This window comes from Balaenoptera ricei, chromosome 3 (assembly GCF_028023285.1).
Source record: "Balaenoptera ricei isolate mBalRic1 chromosome 3, mBalRic1.hap2, whole genome shotgun sequence".
Classification (NCBI taxonomy): Eukaryota; Metazoa; Chordata; class Mammalia; order Artiodactyla; family Balaenopteridae; genus Balaenoptera; species Balaenoptera ricei.
Window position 1 is genome coordinate 104,206,183 of NC_082641.1, and position 21,893 is coordinate 104,228,075.

Below are 21,893 nucleotides of genomic sequence, written 5' to 3' on the forward strand. Positions count from 1 at the left end.
TCTCCAAATCTTCCCTTCTTTGCCCTGCTTTGTAATACTAAAGCTGAACTCTGTGCATATTTCTCCTTTCCAGCTGGCAGAATGTCAAATTTCATTAATACAAGTCACAGGGCAATGTGATAACGGCAGGATGATATTTCCTTTCAGGGTTCCCATCCTCCATTATTATTATTCTGTGAGGAAGCCCAGTAGTTCCTACAGATGAGTTCTAACCGCACCCTTAGGCCACTTCCCATGGGTTCTGTTCTGCCCATAACCTCCCTCAATGGCAGGCAGCAGAGGTCTGGCCACACCCTCTGGCAAGAGTAGACTTCTTCTAAAGACCAGTAATAGCCCATAGCCTTTGGTAAGTTTTCTTGGCCACAGCCAGACTGCATGCTCCTGTGGTAGTCATGCCCTTTCTGAGAAGGTCTGAATCTCAGCCCTGGGGAGGGGGCTCTCTTAGCCCTTAGCTCCCTTAGTGTTTCAGCCTAGAAGCAGCCACTACCTTTTTCCCTTGGCTACATCTAGGCTCCTCAGGGTCCTCTTCTACCCCTTTTATTAGTTAACTGCCTCCTACTAGTTTAAAAATTCTTTATATTAAAATTCCCTTCTTTAAATATTTGGTGTGGTTTCTGTCTCCTGACTGGGCAGTGACTAACACACAGGTCACACAGTGATAAGCGTTAGAAAGGAAAATGAGTTCTGAAGGAAGAGAGGAATTGTTCTGGATAGGGTCATCAGGGAAGGATTTTGAGGCCTGAATAGAGCAGGGGTATGAACATTGTAGAACAAAGTGTTCTAGATGGGACACCCAGCACGTGCAAAGACCCCGAGGTAGAATGAGCTTGGCATGTTCAATGAAGAGCAGAATCGTGATGTGACTGCTGGAGAGCGAGTGAGGGGGAAAGTGGTAGGAAATGAAGTCAGAAGGGCAGTCAGGAGCCAGATCATGGAGGGCCTATAGCGTCATGGTGAAGAGTTTGGATTCTAGTCTGCAAGCAAAGTGAAGCCACCGGAGTGTTTTGAGCAGAGGAGTAACTTGACCTGACTTATGTTTTTAAGAATCCTCTCTGGCTTCTGTGCAAAAGAATCAACTGTAGGAGGTAATGAGGCTATTAAAATAATTCATGCAAAATGATGGCGGTTTGGACTAGGTGAAGACGTAGAGGTGGTGGGAAGTGGTTACTTTCTGGACATATTTGAAGGTAGAGCTAATTGTCCTGGTGGACTGAGGAATGAAGTTGCCATTAACTGAGATGGGGAACACGAGAAGGAGCATGTTTGGGATTTCTCTGGTCGATTATTTATTTTGGGAGAGTTTTAATATACATTAAATTTGAGAAGTCTGCTAGAATTCTAAATGGAGCTATTGAGTTGGAAATTTGGCATACAGCTGGGAATTCAAAGGAGAGTTAGAGACCAGAGATGTACACTTGGTTATCATTAGCATACAGACAGTAATTTTACAGGATGAAATTCCTAATGCAGTGAGGATAAATAGGTAAGATAAGTCTGAGAATAGAGCCCTGGACCAAGGAATATTTAGAGGTTGGCAATATGAAGAAGAACCAGCAAAGAAATGGATGGAAGTGCCCAAAGAGCAAGGAGGAGAATCAAAAGAAAGTGAGAAGTGAGGCAATTGTTGGATAGGTGTGTTTGATCAAGAGAGACTGTGCAAGTATACTCTCACAGTAAGGGTCCACTCAGAGGGAAAATTGAAGATGCAGGAGACAGAGAGAATAAATGCTAGCTAGACCAATATCCTTGCATAGACGAGAGGGGTAAATCCTGTGCACAACTGGTATGCGTGACCCTTGATAGGAGCACAGACAGTTCATCTGCAGAAATGGCAGATTACAGACAACAATAAGAATACATTTAGCAGTGGGAACAAGTGGATGCTCTTCTGATAACTTTTATTTCCTTAGAAAAATAAGAGCAAGGCTTTTAGTTGAGATTGAGGAGTGGGGAATAGTGGTTTGAGGTTTGTGGAGAGAATATAATGTGAAAAAATATTGTCTGGGAAAACTGGGAGAATGAATTGACTAGAGAAATACGTAGAATGTAGGGCCATGAGTGTGTGCAAATAAGACAGCACATTTTTAGTAAGTAAAATCAAATCCAGGGAAGCTAGACATACTCTTTCCCCTATGCTGCCTATTTCATCCCTAGAATATGCACATCACAAAACCCATCTCACAACAAAAGGCCCAAACCATAGCCATTCCTCCATTTAAAGTTCTGCCTGTCATTTACCTATGGGAAGAGAGAACTGGGACAAAGCAGATAGCTGACACAGGTACTCTAGATGGACTAGAAAAAGAGATGGCCCCAAAAGCCCATAAAAAGTTTTTTTTCAGCATTTGATGTTTAGGTTCCTTGGGCAAATAGAATCATAAATATCTGAAACTCAGATGGCTTATGTTTCTAAGCCCAAAAGAATCTCTGTTTGAGACTGGCTTTTCAGACTTAGCAATTTGTAAACTTATCCTTAAGACTTAAGGATAGGTAGTCTTAAGTCTTCCAAGTGGATGGAACCCAGTTTATACAAGCCACTTCTGTTCCCCATGTAGGTTAGTGTTTGAAGTAGCAGAAGAAACTAGTATTTGTTGAAATACTTTTTTTTTCTGTGTTGGAATAGACTTTTTTTTTTTTTTTAAACAAATATTAACTCATTGAATCCTTAAATCAGCTTAACCAGTTAGGTATTTGTGGCAGAAATCTTTTGTCTTCTCATCATACTTTTTCTACTGGGAGCTGCCCATCACCCATCATTTGTGATTTTGATGGAACTCTGTCTGCTAGCATGAACATGTGGTCCAGCTGATTTCTCAGCATTACCCTTTCTCTGTGAATGGTCCAATAGAGTCTTCTCTAGGAGTTGATATGGGGGTACTGGGAGAGACAAGGTCTGTATTTATTCATTAATTAGTTCAATAACTACTAGGCATATACCCTGAGAAAACCATAATTCAAAAAGAGTCATGTACCACAATGTTCATTGCAGCACTATTTACAAGGACACGGAAGCAACCTAGGTGTCCATTGACAGATGAATGGATAAAGAAGATATGGCACATATATACAATGGAATATTACTCAGCCATAAAAAGAAACGAAATTGAGTTATTTGTAGTGAGGTGGATGGACCTAGAGTTTGTCATACAGAGTGAAGTAAATCAGAAAGAGAAAAACAAATACCATATGCTAACACATATATGTGGAATCTAAAAAAAAAAAAAATTGTTCTGATGAACTTAGGGGCAGGACAGGAATAAAGGTGCAGACATAGAGAATAGACTTGAGGGCACGGGGAGGGGGAAGGGTAAGCTGGGATGAAGTGAGACAGTAGCATTTACATATATATACTACCAAATGTAAAATAGATAGCTAGTGGGAAGCAGCTACATAGCACAGGGAGATCAGCTTGGTGCTTTGTGACCACCTAGTGCGGTGGGATAGGGAGGGTGGGAGGGAGATGCAAGAGGGAGGAGATATGGGGATATATGTGTATGTATAGCTGATTCACTTTGTTATACAGCAGAAACTTAACACAACATTGTAAAGCAATTATACTCCAATAAAGATGTTAAAAAAACCCCAACTATTAATTTCAGATACTGTTCTAGGTTTTGGGGATGAAAAATGGGCAAATCAGTCTCTCTTACCAGGCAACTTTCCTCTGAGAACAGTAAGGATCATATTATTTAGGAGGTACCACTTGCTATGTTTTTTTTTCCTGCCCAACCTGCCTGAGGGTGAAACTAACGTAGAGGAAAACTGAACCAAGAGACTGAGAAACACACAATAGTAATGTGTCAATCTTGCATACTTGGTTTCAGCCATACCTTACATTAAATGTAGTCCTCAACCTTTAGGTTGCCTTTATTTTTTCTATTTATCCTTAAGCCAGTTTGAGTTGGATTTCTATTTATACTATAAAAAATATTTAATGAGTGCCTGTGAGTAGCCTAAAACCCTATGAGGTGTGGCGGTTGTAGTGGAGAAGAAAAGACATAAGGTCTTGTCTTTATGGAATCTTATAATGGGGAAGGCAGGTAGTAAATACATGATTAACAAAATTTCAGATAGTAATATGTGCTTTGAAAAAATTTAGAAAGGTTAATGGAATAGAAAATATATGTGTGCTTGTAGAAGAGTGTGGAGACAATTTTATTCAAAATGTCAAAGAGAGTCTCTCTAAGGAACTGCCATTTGAGCTGAGATCTGGGTTGTCAGGGAGCCAGCCATGTGAAAATCTGGGGCATGAGTTTCCCAGTGGGGGAAAATATAAGTACATTGTCTCTGAAATCCAGATGTACTTGTTATATTCAAGTATCATAAAGGAGGTCACAATGAACAAGGTGGGTGGGCGAGGCAAGATCAGTTCATGTAGGGCCTCTTAGAATTTGCTATGGATTCTGGATTTTATTATAATTGCATTGCAAAACCATTGGTGGTTTTGTAGTAGGAGCATGAACTTATTTGTGTTATGTTCCAAAACAATTACCTTGTTACATGAAGATCAGACTACAGTGGGACAACAGGAAAAGCAGTAGGGGAACTAGGTAAAAGTCTGTTAATCCAAGTGAGAGATATTGCCAGCTTGAACTAGGGTAGTTGCAGTGAAGACAGGGGAATTGGTGGGATCAGGATACATTCTTAGAGCAAGTAGGACCTCCTGATGGATTGATTAGATATATGAATGGAGGGTGGGAGAGATGAAGAGTGGGAGTAGAAGGTCAAGAAAACAATAAGGCTGTTTCCTAGGATTTCAGCATAAGCAACTGGATGAATAGTTGTGAGACTAAAGGAGATGGAGATGATCTGGGGAAGAAAAGGTTGGTGGGACTGAGAATAGGATGAGTGGCTAGATGTCACAATACTGGATGTGTTCAGTGTGACATTTTTCTTACCTATAAAAGAGCAGATGTTGAGTAGACTGTTGGATTTGCCAGTATGGAGTTTAGGAAAGCCATATGGTCTGCAGATATAAATATACATACCATCTGAAGCCATGGCATATGGTGAGATCTCCTAGAGGGGTGGGGATAGATATAGAAGAGGGACAAGGACAGAGCCCTTGGATACTCCAACATTTGCAATTCGGGTACAAAAAGAAGAGTCAGCAGAGGAGATTAAAAAGTAATCTCTATTGAGCTCATAGAAAATCCAAATGTGATATTAACGAAGTTGAGAAGGAAGTATTTGATGAGGAAAGAATGTGTTCAGCCATGTCCACCGAGGACCAGCTATTGAGAGTCCAATAAGGTGAGGACTGAGAATTGAATATTGGTTTACTAAGCTGATCTTGAAAAGAGAAGTTTCAGTGGAGTAGGGATAGAGACAGGAGCTTCCTTGTGATGGGCTGAAGAGAGGTGGGGAAATCAGGACCTAGAGACAGACTATGAACGATTCTTTCAGAAGAGCAATGAGGTAGCTGCCAGAAGAGAATATGGAGTTAAGGAAAGGTCATTTACAACCGAGAGTCCTGACCAACACTGTGTCATTATCCTCATTATACACATGAGGAGACTGGGGCCTAGAGAGTGTACGTAACCCTCTCAATGACACACTGCTAATATATGGCAGTACTACAGTTTAAAGTCAGGGATTTTTTACCGAAATCCATAATTTTTCATACTATATGTCAGGCTTTGCTGTTTACACACTACATATAGTATCTAGCATGAATAGGCAATATTATAGTAAACAATAATTTCAATATACAATGTTATATTATCCTGATTCCAGGAGTCTAGTACACTTTTACCATCGTGCCCTTGTATGTGCCATCCACCTAAAGTAGAAAAATGACCACAAACGACGCTTATCATTGGAGTCTGGAGCATAATGAAGTTAATGATTTAGCTGGTGATGAAAAGTTTTAAAACTTAGAATTATTTATATTATTATCTATTCAAGACACAAAGGTCAAAAGTAATCACTATGCATCAGGTGTACAAAACAAGTTAATTTATCTTCCAAGAGTGTTCAAAGCTGTGTGTTTACCTACTTTCTAGAATTTTAGAGTTCCTAATTGTCAACATTATTTGATGGTACAGGTGGACATCCAAGTAAGAATTCATAGGACAGTCCTCTCATGATTCATTGTATAGTCACTTGTCATTTGCATTTATATTTTGAAGTTCTTCATTAATGCCTGAACTTTAAATTCAATGCCCAGTGTGCCTGTTTTCTGAGATACATTTTCTCCTTCTTATACGATTAATTTGAATATTTATGACTTTTTCTTTGTACCTTTCCTCCACATTATTTGGTTGTATGTAGGTGACCTTGAATTTGTCAGATATCCTTAACTCTTGTACAGAGTTTTGACTGAATTACCATGATCTAACTGCTTTTTGGCCTAAGCATAGCAATGGGCACTAGGAAAGTGAAAACTAATTGCTACCCTGCTGCTGATTCCCTTTGTGATTCTGGATAAATCACTAGCCTGCCCAACTTCCTTCTACTCTCACAACTGAGCTGGTAATCAACAATCTTCTCTTCCCAGACTATTAGGTTCTGGGCTTTTTGTGATGTCACATGTTTCAATGGTTTGTGCTGTTTTTATTTCAGGAGTACGTACTAATCTTACAAGAGTGTTGTGAAAATTAATTAGTTAATGTTCACAAAGTACTTTGAAGATTAAAAGCCCAGGATAAATGCTTATTATTGTTTCATGCACTCCAAGGGCCTAGCTGGGTAGGCTGGTGAATGTGTTTCCCAGAGATGAAAGGATTATGCAACTTAGAAAACTGTGGTGTAGGATTGTATGGTTGGCAAACAGGTTACTCAGGATTGCATATGTGGGATTTACTCTCACCAGAATACAAACGTGCTGCCAAAACCTGGAAGAATGTCATTTGTTAGAACTAGTGCTGAGTTCCAAAGCATCCTAGCTGAGATGATTATTATTTCATGATACTGAGTGAAATGATAAGACTGATGAGTTTCTCAGGTAGAGATGAAAGGAAGGAGAAAGGTAGCTCCAGGGCTCTGAGGACTTAATGCTAGTGCAGAGCTCTGGGAACCCCGCTTGACGATGAGATGGAGCATTGATTGACTGGAATCATGCTCAGTCAAGCTCAACACGCTCAGCAGGCTTCCAGCTGAGGTCAGAGGCATTAAATAGAATCTGCAGGTCTGCAAATGCATATCTCATCTTGAACACTGATGGAAGAGTTTAGGTTGGTACAGCTTTTCTGGAGGTGAAGGTGATAATAATTACCCAAAGTGTTCAAAGGGTACATACCCTTAAGTCATCAATTTCCCTCCTAGGAATTCACTTTTAGGAATATTTATCTGTTTACTTAGGTGTCACTGATAATTGCAAAAATTTAAACAATGTAAATGTCCAATAATAAGGGATTGATAAAGTAATGGTTCAAACATAAAGTGAAATGTTATAAAGCCATTAACAATGAGATTCTAGAGAGCTATATGTTAACAAGAAAAGATATCCAAAACATATTAAGAAGAAGCCAGCTAATTGACATATACCTACTATTATATATAAAATAAATAACAAATAAGGACCTACTGTATAGCACAGGGAACTCTTCTCAATACTCTGTAATGACCTATATGGGAAAAGAATCTGAAAGAGTGGATATAAGTATATGTACAACTGATTCACTTTGCTGTACATCTGAAACTAACACAACATTGTAAATCAACTATGCTCCAATAAAAATTAAAAAAAAGAAAATCCAGCTATAACTACAAAATATATCATTATGAAGAGACTTTAAAGTATTTTTATTTTCTTATCTCCTAATCCCTATTTCCTAATTTCTCTATTCTAAGTATTTATTACTTTTATAATTAAAAAAAAAAAAACTCCTTTCTTACAGAAAAAGAAAATATACCTTCCTATCGGCATTCATGGGGAAGGAAATATACAAAATAATAAGACCATAAGATTGGTACAAAACCTTTGGAAAAGATCCAAAACAAATATAAGAGGGAGAAATGAATGATAGGCTAGCTTAATTTATCTCATACTTTATCAGGCTTCTTTTTGGCCTCAATTTTCTCTGAAACATTCGGCAGTTTGGTTTGTCTCTATTGGCCTCCATGACCAGCTCTTCCTAGGCTCATAGTCACAACCCAACAGGGCCTTTCCTCAGGTCCATACCCAGCACTCCTTGGCTCCCACCCAAACTGAGTCTTGAGATACTGGGGATCTACTCTGCACCCATTGGAAGCACAAACTAACATTACGGGGGAGTTAGTGTCCGGTGGGCAGGATCTTTGACCAACGGAAGGCAGGAGCCAGCCCTCACTCCTCCTGCCCTGAGATGCAGTAGTTCATATGCTTCTCTGAAGACTCATGTAAGGATGAGCCATCACTAGCACTCCATACACAGAAGTGGCCAGCTCTATAAAGTACTCTTTTATTTGGATCTTCCCTAGTGCTCTGGCCCATTTACCATTTTCCTCACTTTTGTTTCCCTGTATTGCATTCCCTAATAAAGTGGCAGAACCCAAGCTTTGCCTTGGGCTCTGTTTTCCTGGAAACATCAAGCTAAGACGCATTGTGTGAAACACACAACAAAGAATCACTGGATTTCAAAGATACTATTGCCATTTGTTCAATCAAACTTAAAATATTATCATTTAACCCTTATAACAACATTTATGATTGAAGAAACTTTGGGCTAGAGAGGTTGAGAAGCCTGCCCAAAGTCACAGAGCTGGGAACTTGAACTTAGGAGTGTCTAACACCAAATGTGATGTCCCGCACACCACATGGTATACATGATCTAGAAACACAGGCTACAGAATAATCTTCAGAGATGTTTCCTGCCTTAAGGATTACAGTCAAGCTAGGCAGCCACAACCAGAACACATGAAACATCAAGAGTGAAGGATGGGTGTTTAGTAAAATGTTAAATTATGTGACATACACTAAAATGGCTATCAAATGCAGAAGTAAAAGAGAAATTCCAGAGGCCAGAAGAAGTCCTTGACAGGGAGGGTGCTGCACCAAAGTTGACTCTTAAAGAGTGAGCCTGACTTGAGAAGACAGAAGGAATAAGGGAATACAGCCAAAGCAGTTCATGTCTGAGATGATAGTGGAGGGGTTAGGGTGACATGTGGGTGAACAGGGAGAGGGAGTCCAGAGTAAACAGAAAATGACTGGTGGTGGGGTTTAGACCCGGTTCCTGAGGAGCCAGGTTTTGCTTCTTGAAAGCAAGTAGAAGAGTGTATGTTTGTTATGTAGGGAAAAGGAGCCATTCACTCACTCTTTCTGAGCAGGAGAAAGGTAAGATCACCGGGTGGATGGAATGATTTTGCAGGAGGAAGAATGTAAAGACAAGAAGATTTGGCTCTTGTGTTAGAGTCATGAAATGTTCCAATATTTTGCTTGGTAGATGTAAGAATTCCGTGTTTATAAATTAAATACACACACACACACAAATCTGATGCAATTGCGGAATGGCATATCATGAAAACATGGGTTAGGAGGCTCTAGAGTCCTCTGTCACAAGCATGCAAGCTCCCATAACAGAAATTTAGTTTCAGCTAAGACCATAAAAACAGAGAGCATTTATTTAATGCTTACTATGTGCTGGGCACTGTGCCAAGTTCTCGACATGTCATTAACCCTTACAACCCTTTTATGATCTCCCATTTCCACTTGGGGAAACTGCTATTGCGAGAGGTTCAGTAACTTGTCCAAGGTCAGGGGCTAGTAAACGTATAAGAGTCGGAATTCCAACCTTGATTTGTTTGACTCCTTGGTTGGAGTCCTCTCTCTCCTGACTCTTTTGGGAGTCAGCTGCCCAAAGCCCTTCCCCTGGGAAGGTTTGCCTTACCTGCGACACAAAAGGGACACCTGTTCTTCACGAGCATCCATGTCAGCTAATTCAAATTTAAGAACTTCTCAGGTTATGGGGATCTTAGAAACCTCTGTATCAATCTAGTTGGTTGATAAATTCCCCAGTTAAATTGATTTGGCATTGAGGAAATTTAATTCAGAGCAATTTCCCATCACTCATAGACTACAGCAAAATTAAATAATGAAATTTGCCAACATACTTATGCTGACATAGGTGTTCACAATGGGTAAAAATAAAAGTCCCTGTGGGAAGAAAGTTCTAGGAAATAGAAAATGGGAAGTGGTGACACCCTTTAGGAAAATGGATCAGTTTTTTTCCCATGGAGAGAACTTGTTGGGCTAACAAAAAGGAGTATAAGCAAAGCAAATAAACCTTGGAGATTTTTTTTTTTAATTCACAGTAGGGACTAGCAAGGGCTCCAGTGAGCCTGTTTGAGTCGATTTTGCGCACAGGGAAGCTGGGTGGTGGCCTTCCTGGTGCAATTTTGAGGGGGTTCTGGGGGAGACTTCACAACTTCATATTTACAGGTGCTTGCAATGTCAGCAATTAGGTATTCCTTTCTGTCTTCAAATAAAAGCTTTGGTGCTTTACAAGTGACATTAAAATGCAAATAACACTAGGAGGCATAACACCTTGGATTCTTTTCAGATAATACGTTGAAGAAGATTCAACTTAATTCAGCTCATTTCAGTTCACTTGACTTCACTTTGATTCATATGAGACCCTACTAAGTGCAAAGCTCTTTTCTGGATTTTCACTGTGGAAGGAAAAGATGAATCAGGTAAGTTTTTGTCTTCTGCAATCTTCTCAAAGGGACAGATAGAAAATATTTTGGGGCTTCCCTTGTGGCGCAGTGGTTGAGAATCTGCCTGCCAATGCAGGGGACACGGGTTCGAGCCCTGGTCTGGGAAGATCCCACATGCCGCGGAGCAACTGGGCCCGTGAACCACAATTACTGAGCCTGCGCGTCTGGAGCCTGTGCTCTGCAACAAGAGAGGCCGCGATGGTGAGAGGCCCGCGCACCGCGATGAAGAGTGGTCCCCACTTGGCGCAACTAGAGAAAGCCCTCGCACAGAAACGAAGACTCAACACAGTCATAAATAAATAAATAAAAGAACGTGAATTTCTAAAAAAAAAAAATAATAAGAATAATCTACCTGGACTGGATTTAAAAAAAAAAAAAAAAAGAAAATATTTTGGCTTTGTGGGCTACATGGTCTTTGACATAATACTCAATTTTGCCATTTGTAGCCAGAAAGCAACACGTAAATCAATGTGACTGGGATACTGACCGCTGTTCTAGATGCTTATAACAGGGCAGGAAATTCACTTAAGCTTATCCTCTGATGAAATAACACCCCAAGAGGCATTTGTAGGACATAGGCCTTGACTGGAAAGATCACTGGAATCACCTGGAAAACTTATAAAAATATGAATGTCTGGGTCCTCTGCTGAGGTCCAGGGATTCAGATAGAATTGGTCTGGGGGTATAATCTGGGCACTGGGATTTTTCAAACATCAACAAAGTTTTGAGAAGCACCGTTGTAGACAGGAAAACACCTGGGAAACGATTCTAGATGCAGAAGGGCTCCAGCAGCAGTACTGGGCTGGGAGAATGGAGATTTCCAAAGGTGGGCTGTGTGCCTCAGTTCTTTGGGAAAAGGACATGAACGTGAAAACTTTCCCACCATACTGAAGAACTTGAAAGAAATTTAAGAAACTTTACTATACTTATAGAAAGATCAGTAATTGGTGATAAGTTGTTTTACAAAATCAGAACAGCCTGTATCTACCTGAACCTGGAAATTATTATAGCAAAGATTGGGCTGCTATAGGCCCAGATACGTAATATCTGTATTCAGATGCTACCTGTGTTAATTTCCAAGGACTGCTGTAATAAAGTACCGCAAACTGTGGCTTAAAACAACAGAAATTTATTCTCTCACAGTTTTGGAGACTGCAAGTCTGAAGTCAAGGTGTTGACAGAGCCATGCCTTCTCTGTAAGCTCTAGGAGAGAATGTTTTACCAGCCTTTCTCCTAGTTTCTGGTAGTTTCCAGCAATCCTTGGTGTTTTTTGGCTTGTAGATGTATTGGGTTGGCCAAAAAGTTCGTTTGGGTTTTTCTGCGAGATGTTACAGAAAAACCTGAACGAACTTTTTGGCCAACCCAATACCACCCTATCTCTGCCATCATCACATAGTTCTCCCTGTGTCTCTTCCCTTCTTAGAAGGACCCCAGTCATATTGCATTAGGGCTCACTCTGTAATGGAGCAGGACCCTAAAAGGGCTTCCTGGGACAGAGCCCCTGCCCACGTCCTCTGCCTGCCTCCTGTCTGTAGAAAAACGTTAGCCTCCTAGGTCTTCCTCGAGTTCCAAAGAATAAATTTAATCTGAGACGTGAGAAAATGCAAAAAGAAAGGAAAACAGCCAAGCAAGACAAAATGATAATAGTTTAGCCATTAAACAAAGTCGAGGACCTTTAGTTCCCCCTCAAGGGCTATAGATAATATTCTGAGCCATGTCCTCTGAGCTGTTTTACAGATACTGAAACCCCTGCCAGGTGGAAGAAGTTAACTGCATGCTGCCCACAAGCACGTAGATCCCAGAACAGTGGAACCAGAAGGTTGATGATGTTGACTCCCAATTACCTCACCACCAACCAATCAGAAGAATGTCCAGGAGCTGATCATGCACCCCATGACCCCCTCCCTCACCCTGTCTTTAAAAACCTTTCCCTGAAAGCCTTCGGGGAGTTCGGGTCTTTTGAGCACTAGCTGCCTGGACTCCTTGCTCAGTGCCCTGCAGTAAACGTTGTACTTTGCTTCACCACAACGCAGTGTCAGTAGATTGGCTTCACTGTGCACGGGTGAGAAGACCCAAGTTTGGTTCAGTAACAACTGTGCTCCACTATGACCTCATTTTATCTTACATCTTAATTACATCCACAAACATCCAATTTCCGAATAATGTCACATTCACTGGTACCAGCTGTTGGGGGACACTCTCATATGAACATTTATGTTATCCTTGTGTTCGAAGGGCAGAGGCACTATGGAATAGTGGAAGGAACACTGGTCTTGAATCTTAGGGAAGAGTTTATAGCTTCATTGGTAAAATGGGACTAAGAATCAGGAAAATAATAATTAGGAGCATAAAGAAATTTTTCAAACAGAAAAGCCCTATAAAATTTAAAATATGAAATGTAAAGGGAAACTATGTAAATAAATTAAAATGTGATGTGTATATTCTCAGGTTAACAGGCAGTTTGGATTTAATAAAGAGGCAAGCTCCAGACCACATTGGTGGCCTCTGCAGTAGCAATGAAGTCCTTGTTCTATAGGCCAAGGTTCTTGCTGCAGTTACCATCTATTAAATCACAAATCGCCAGAGCCTTGGGCGCCCCCTAATCACTATGGGAGAGGAGTTGCTGTTTGGAAAATTGTTGTCCCTTGAATTTCTAGGAAGGCATGAAGATAGCCTGTTCACATCTTGCCAGTTCGTTGCAAAGTTGGGTGGCTCCTCTGGATAAATCTCCTGCCTCCTTATTTTCTCAACCTAAATGATGCCACAGATACACTGCTTCAAGCCTTCAACATGCTGAGTACCAAGCGAGAAAGGGCGCGGCACAGTTGAAAGTTGGGAGAACTGGCGCCTGGGTTGGATGAGACATTGTGTCTCAGTGTCCTCATCTGTACACTGGGGATGAGAGTACCAATACTTCAGACGCACTGTGAGTGTTCACTAACACAACGTGTAAAGTTCTTAGCACAAAGTCAGTGGTCTATCGTGTTAATACAGCATCAGGACAAAAGCTTGGCATTTTAATTCTCTGCAATTCAAATCCAGCATCAGGACAAAGACTGTGTTAGGGGAGTGAAAGGGGCCAAAGACACCCTGTAGGATTCAAAAATAACTCCTTAAAGAGATCTGCAGTGCCCAGGATGGACAGAAAAATAATGTTGCCAAGACAGAGGGACTCTCCCACTGGAGCCCTGGCCCCATGAGTGCAGGAGTGAGGGACGGTCATGGCCCCCGTGGGCAGCCTGAGCTAGATGGCCAGAATCCGATTCCCACTCTGTCCATCGGGCAAACACTCACCCAAAAGACTGCTTATGAAGGGCAACAGATGCACCCCCAGCCTAAGGTCCACTTCCAGGGATGTATGAAGGGTGGGTGGACGGTACTGCAGCAGGCTCCACGCCTAAGCCAAAAGACCCAGAGCTTAATGTGCATTTGGAAAGAGCTTCCCTTTGGCACACGAAGCTCACTTTGGTGAGGAATACCATGAAGCTGGGACAGGCTGGGACAATTTAAAATTAACCCAAGGGTCGTGGAGAGCATCCAAAGGGCAAAGAACAAAGTCTCTGTTTATTCATTCCACCCCGGTTCCCTCCCTCTCCCATCCTCTTCAGAAACCTTTGCTCTCTGTGCCCCTTTCTCAGGTTGCTCGTCCGCAGCACCTCCTCCTCCCACTTAGAGACGGTCCCCAGATTCAGGCAGTGATGTTGAAGGGGCACGGGTCAGAGATCTACACGGGAAAATGAGACCAGATGATTATGTGCAAGGATTATGTTCACATCTCGTGTGTGTGTGTGTGTGTGTGTGTGTGTGTGACTCGGGGGTGATGCAGAGAGTGTTTTGAGGCCTATTATTAGAATGAATCAGGATTAGGGCCTCTCACCCAGCAACAAAAGATGGGGATCTGGACTATGAATGACTATCAGACTGGCTTTCCTCCTCAGCCTCCTCCCACCCCACCCTTCCTAATGGGTAAAACCAGCAGTATATTAATTGTGGGGTAATAAAAATGCTGTGGGTGCAAGGGTGGGATTAAAGGGTGGAAAGTTGAATTAGCAGGTGTCTATTTCAAAATGCAGGTGAGCTGTCAGCCCTGAAGCAATCGGGAACAGAAAGCCAAGCTACTGTCAAACAATGATGCATGTGAGTTCTTATTTCCTTCTTTTGTCCTAAAAGTTGGAAGCAAACCCAGCCTAATGTAGAGCAAGAGGTCATATGGCAAAGGGGACTATTTTGATTTCTTTTGTTATGGAATCCCATAGACAACTTTGGATTTGGTCGTGTAAGTCTGGAAAATGACGAGTTGTCAGTGAGAAGTAAAGCAAATATACTCTTAGTTGATTCAGGTCTTAAAATGATTAGGGGTGAGTGTTTGCCTTGAGAGCAAACTGTGACTTGGGAAGTATTAGAAGATTACTTCTACTTAACTGGCTGGGTGAATTTCTTGTTAAAAGTATTCCACAACACTTGTGGAAATAAAAAGGCATATTTTGATTCTTCAAATTCTCATGTACCATGAAAACACAAAATTTTATTACAAGTCAACTATGGGAAGGGTTCTTGTCAAGGCACTAGAGGAAAGAAAGGCAGCACGAATACAAGAACAACGTAAGAGGCCAAGAGTGGTGAGCGGCATAGCAAGGGGTGTGAGTGAAATTTTTCTTCATTCAGAAGATGGTGAGAATGCTTTCAGTTGGAGATTAGGAAAGCCTTTTTAAGAAAATGATATTTGAGTCAGACTTCAACGATGAGAAATAGAGGTCGAGGGCAGCATAGGAATTACACATGAAGAACAGAGAAATACAAAGAAGCATGGACTGTATTTTGTAAATGTTGCACAGTTTTTTTGGACAAAATATAGCCAAAGGCAGATTGCTATGTTGGTGTTTCTCAATCCTGGTTGTGCATTAGAACCCCCAGGGAGCTTTTAAACACCCAGTGACCAGGTCATATTCTAAACCAACTGAATCAGAAACTCAAGAGGCAGGACCCAGGCATCAGTATTTTTTTTTTTTTAACACACCCCAGGTGATTCCAGTGTGCTGGCATGGTGAAGAATCTGCCTGTAGCTGACAATTAACTACAAACAAGGCCCCAGATTCTATTCTCACTTAGTACGGCCTGGAGAGGAACTTTTCACTGGAGAAAAGGTACGTTAAAAAAGAAGTTGGCTCTTTGTTATACTTTGACTAATTTATCTTGAGAAGCATTATTAAATGGTTTCCTTGTTCACCTCAGAAGAGATTATGGGAATAGCAATAGAGAAACCTATGACTAGAAAAAGAGACTGTGGCCAAATCACAGAAGATCTTAGTGCCAGGCCAAGGAGCATGACTTTTTCTTTAATTGAAGTATTTAACTGAAGCAAGACTTTTTAAAAAATTGAAGTATTTAACTGAAGCATTACAATATTGTGTAAGTTACAGAGTACAATATAGTGTACAGTGTACAATATAGGGATTCACAATTTTTAAAGGTTATACTCTAATTATAGTTACAAAATATTGGCTATATTCCCTGTGTTGTACAATATACCCTGGTAGTTTATTTTATAGCTCATAGTTTGTACCTCTTAATCCCTTACCCCTAAATTGTTCCTCACTCCTTCCCTCTCCCCACTGGTACCTGCTGGTTTGTTCTCCACATCTGTGAGCGAAGAAGGATGACTTTTATTCAGTGGTCACACTGAAAGTTTTAAATTAGGAATGATTGAACAGTCCTAGATGCGGTGAGGGATATTCATATGTTAGGCGTTAGTAGGGTTGAAGCAATGGAGGGAGAAAGCCAATTAGGAGATTACAGAAGTAATTCAAGCAGGAGCTTGTGGTAAAACTCATGTGTACTCATGCGGTAAAACTTCCCCTTCCCTTCCTCTGGCCAAGGGAGAAACCTGAGGGCTAAAATTGTGTCCTGTACCTTCTAAAGAAGCCAGGAGTGAGTCGGGGCACACGCCACTTTAGCTTACATTTGGAGGAATGATGTAACAGGGGTAGGGAGGAAGGTGTAGCACTGAGAGGCTGTGGATTTCTCAGAGACTAGCTGGATGGCTTTTCTGAGGAGTTTCAGTTTGGGGGATGTTTGGTTGTATTCGATTTCAGACTTGTTTGGGGGAAAAAGAGTCATAGCTTGGAGTCACCCACCCACCTCAGCCCCAACCATGGGACTGCCCTTTAATCCCTTTTCCCAGAACAAAAGGAAAGAAATAGTTCCATGGTATAGCATGGTAGGAGATTCATCAAAGGGGTTCCAGAAAGCAGGTGTGATCAGGGTATTAAAGGGTACAAAGAGGTCAAAGTAAGTGAGGAGCCTGAGTGACAGCAGATTTTGGTGTAAACTTTCAAAGATGGGTTAGCATAGCAAGCCTGAGACTGCTATCCTCAGAAAGACCTGCTTGCAAGGTTGGCCTAGGCTGGTAGCTGGGTTCCTACATTTTAAGAACGCTCTCCCCATTCCCTAACTGATAAGAGTGGCTCCCTGTGCCGAAGGGCTCTGTGCAGTGCGGGTGATGCGAAACCCTGGCTTCCCTCCTGGGAGTCTGAATGCTGCTGTGTATGAGGTAGACGGTGCCCACCTGACCAGCCTCCAGGAAAAACCTTGGGCACTAAGTCTCTGATGGACTTCCCTGGTAGATGACATTTCACACATGCTGCTGGTTTTGCTTTGTGTCCTTTTGCTGTAATAAATCATAGCTGTGACTATATCCCAGGTCCCGTGAAACCTCCTGGTGAATCATCAAACCTGGGAGTGGTTTTTTTCTTTTCTTTTTTTTTTTTAACATCTTTATTGGAGTATAATTGCTTTAAAATGGTGTGTTAGTTTCTGCTTTATAACAAAGTGAATCAGTTATACATATACATATGTCCCTATATCTCTTCCCTCTTGCGTCTCCCTCCCTCCCACTCTCCCTATCCCACCCTTCTAGGTGGTCACAAAGCACAGAGCTGATCTCCCTGTGCTTATGCGGCTGCTTCCCACTACCTATCTATTTTATGTTTGGTAGTGTATATATGTCCATGCCACTCTCTCACTTTGTCCCAGCTTACCCTCCCCCACTTTGTCCCAGCTTACCCTCCCCCTCCCCGTATCCTCAAGGCCATTCTCTAGTAGGTCTGTGTCTTCATTCCCGTCTTGCCCCTAGGTTCTTCATGACCATTTTTTTTTTTTTTAGATTCCATATATATGTGTTAGCATATGGTATTTGTTTTTCTCTTTCTGATTTACTTCACTCTGTATGACAGACTCTAGGTCCATCCACCTCACTACAAATAACTCAATTTCGTTTCTTTTTATGGCTGAGTAATATTCCATTGTATATATGTGCCACATCTTCTTTATCCATTCATCTGTTGATGGACACTTAGGTTGCTTCCATGTCCTGGCTATTGTAAATAGAGCTGCAATGAACATTGTGGTACATGACTCTTTTTGAATTATGGTTTTCTCAGGGTATATGCCCAGTAGTGGGATTGCTGGGTCGTATGGTAGTTCTACTTTTAGATTTTTAAGGAACCTCCATACTGTTCTCCATAGTGGCTGTATCAATTTACATTCCCACCAACAGTGCAAGAGGGTTCCCTTTTCTCCACACCCTCTCCAGCATTTATTGTTTGCAGATTTTTTGATGATGGCTATTCTGACTGGTGTGAGATGATATCTCATTGTAGTTTTGATTTGCATTTCTCTAATGACTAATGATGCTGAGCATTTTTTCATGTGTCTGTTGGCCATCTGTATATCTTCTTTGGAGAAATGTCTATTTAGGTCTTCTGCCCATTTTTGGATTGAGTTGTTTGTTTTTTTGATATTGAGCTGCATGAGCTGCTTGTAAATTTTGGAGATTAATCCTTTGTCAGTTGCTTCATTTGCAAATATTTTCTCCCATTCTGAGGGTTGTCTTCTCGTCTTATTTATGGTTTCCTTTGCTGTGCAAAAACTTTTAAGTTTCATTAGGTCCCATTTGTTTATTTTTGTTTTTATTTCCATTTCTCTAGGAGGTGGGTCAAAAAGGATCTTGCTGTGATTTATGTCATAGAGTGTTCTGCCTATGTTTTCCTCTAAGAGTTTGAATAGTGTCTGGTCTTACATTTAGGTCTTTAATCCATTTTGAGTTTATTTTTGTGTATGGTGTAAGGGAGGGGTCTAATTTCATTCTTTTACATGTAGCTGTCCAGTTTTCCCAGCACCACTTATCGAAGAGGCTGTCTTTTCTCCACTGTATATTCTTGCCTCCTTTATCAAAGATAAGGTGACCATATGTGCGTGGGTTTATCTCTGGGCTTTCTATCCTGTTCCATTGATCTATATTTCTGTTTTTGTGCCAGTACCATCTGTCTGATTACTGTAGCTTTGTAGTATAGTCTGAAGTCAGGGAGCCTGATTCCTTCAGCTCCGTTTTTCTTTCTCAAGATTGCTTTGGCTATTCGGGGTCTTCTGTGTTTCCATACAAATTGTGAAATTTTTGTTCTAGTTCTGTGAAAAATGCCAGTGGTAGTTGGATAGGGATTGCACTGAATCTGTTGATTGCTTTGGGTAGTATAGTCATTTTCACAATGTTGATTCTTCTAATCAAAGAACATGGCATATCTCTCCATCTATTTGTATCATCTTTAATTTCTTTCATCAGTGTCTTATAATTTTCTGCATACAGGTCTTTCTTCTCCTTAGGTAGGTTTATTCCTAGATATTTTATTCTTTTTGTTGCAGTGGTAAATGGGAGTGTTTTCTTAATTTCACTTTCAGATTTTTCATCATTAGTGTATAGGAATGCAAGAGATTTCTGTGCATTAATTTTGTATCCTGCTACTTTACTAGATTCATTGATTAGCTCCAGTAGTTTTCTGGTAGCATCTTTAGGATTCTCTATGTATAGTATCATGTCATCTGCAAACAGTGACAGCTTTACTTCTTCTTTTCCGATTTGGATTCCTTTTATTTCTTTGTCTTCTCTGATTGCTGTGGCTAACACTTCCAAAACTATGTTGAATAATAATGGTGAGAGTGGGCAACCTTGTCTTGTTCCTGATCTTAGTGGAAACGGTTTCAGTTTTTCACCATTGAGGACGATGTTGGCTGTGGGTTTGTCATATATGGTCTTTATTATGTTGAGGAAAGTTCCCTCTATGCCTACTTTCTGGAGAGTTTTTATCATAAATGGGTGTTGAATTTTGTCGAAAGCTTTCTTTGCATATATTGAGATGAGCATATGGTTTTTCTCCTTCAATTTGTTAATATGGTGTATCACATTGATTGATTTGCGTATATAGAAGAATCCTTGCATTCCTGGGATAAACCCCACTTGATCATGGTGTATGATCCTTTTAATGTGCTGTTGGATTCTGTTTGCTAGTATTTTGTTGAGGAGTTTTGCATCTATGTTCATCAGTGATATTGGTCTGTAGTTTTCTTTCTTTGTGACATCTTTGTCTGGTTTTGGTATCAGGGTGATGGTGGCCTCATAGAATGAGTTTGGGAGTGTTCCTCCCTCTGCTATATTTTGGAAGAGTTTGAGAAGGAAAGGTGTTAGCTCTTCTCTAAATGTTTGATAGAATTCACCTGTGAAGCCATCTGGTCTTGGGCTTTTGTTTATTGGAAGGTTTTTAATCACAGTTTCAATTTCAGTGCTTGTGATTGGTCTGTTCATATTTTCTATTTCTTCCTGGTTCACTCTCGGAAGGTTGTCTGGGAGTGGTTTTGTGGACCCCTGACATAATAAGGAAAATTTAAGACCAACTTAGTCAGAGAAATCAAGAGGTCTGGAACTAGCGAATCTTTAATAGCCGAAGTGGGTCTGTGTGTCTTTGAATGTCATAAGGGAAAAAGATTTGAATGGAAATTGTTTATCCAAGCTTTCTGATTATGATGGAAACTGATGTTTTTTACTTCCTTTAGAGGAATGAAAAGTGAACACAGTGAAAAGAACAAGTCACAAAAATAAAATTTAGACCTCAACATAATAAAGGTTTTTTATTACACTGTTGGTGGGAATGTAAATTGGTGCAGCCACTATGAAGAACAGAATGGAGGTTCCTTAAAAAACTAAAAATAGAGCTACCATAGTATCCTGCAATCCCACTCCTGGGCATTTATCTGGACAAGACAAAAACTCTAATTCAAAAAGATACATGTACCCCAATGTTCATAGCAGCACTACTCACAATAGCCAAGACATGGAAGCAACTTAAGTGTCCATTGACAGATGAATGGATAAAGAAGATCTGGTACATGTATACAGTGGAATATTACTCAGCCATAAAAAGAATGAAATAATGCCACTTGCAGCAACATGCTGCAAATTATCATACTAAGTAAGTTAGACAAAGATAAATATCGTATGGTATCACTTATATGTGGAATCTAAAAAATGATACAAAGGAACTTATTTAGAAAGCGGAAATAGGCTCACACACATAGAAAACAAACTTATGGTTACCAAAGAGGAAAGGGGGGGAGGGATAAATTAAGGATTTGGGATTAACAGATATAAACTACTATGTATAAAATAGATAAACAACAAGGACCTACTGTATAGCACAGGAAACTATATTCAGTATCTTGTAGTAACCTATAATGGAAAAGAATCTGAAAAAGAATATATAAACATATATAACTCAATCACTTTGCTGTATACCTGAAAAATTGTAGATCAATTATACTTCAATAAAAAATAAATAAAATTTGAAAGAAAAAATTATGGAGCCTTTATACCTGTATTATAAAATTTTAAAACTTCATTTTTGTCTCCTGCTGCCTCAACATCCTCTGCCACAGTAGCAAGCATCCTGCCCAGGTGACCAGGTGCACTAGTGTGATACGGCTGGCCCCTGCTGCAGTTCTCCTCTCTGCACTCCTAGGAAGTTTCAAATGCCCCAGTGCAATGCCCTCGAGCCTTTTCTAGTGTATTCCACCCTGACCTCCAAAAAAGGTGCTTGCCCACAGGTCTCTGTCTTTCTCTCAGCTCCCCTCCTGCTTGGTTGAGCCTGTTCTCCTGGTACTTGTCTCATATGGCCCCCTCTTGTTGGGCAGTGACTCTCTCTCTCAGACTGGTGAGTATAATAAACTTTCCTGTGCCTCTCTTATGTCCCCTCTTGTGGCCACACCTAACTGACCACTACATAAAAGAACACAAAATAGTACCACTCAGTGACATTCATTTTTCTAGGTCTAATTTCAACATCATAAAAGAAGGACATGATCAATGCTGAATGAAGTGGAAAGGCTAATGAAGAGAATGGGCATGCTTTAGCTGTGTCAGCTTAGGCTGC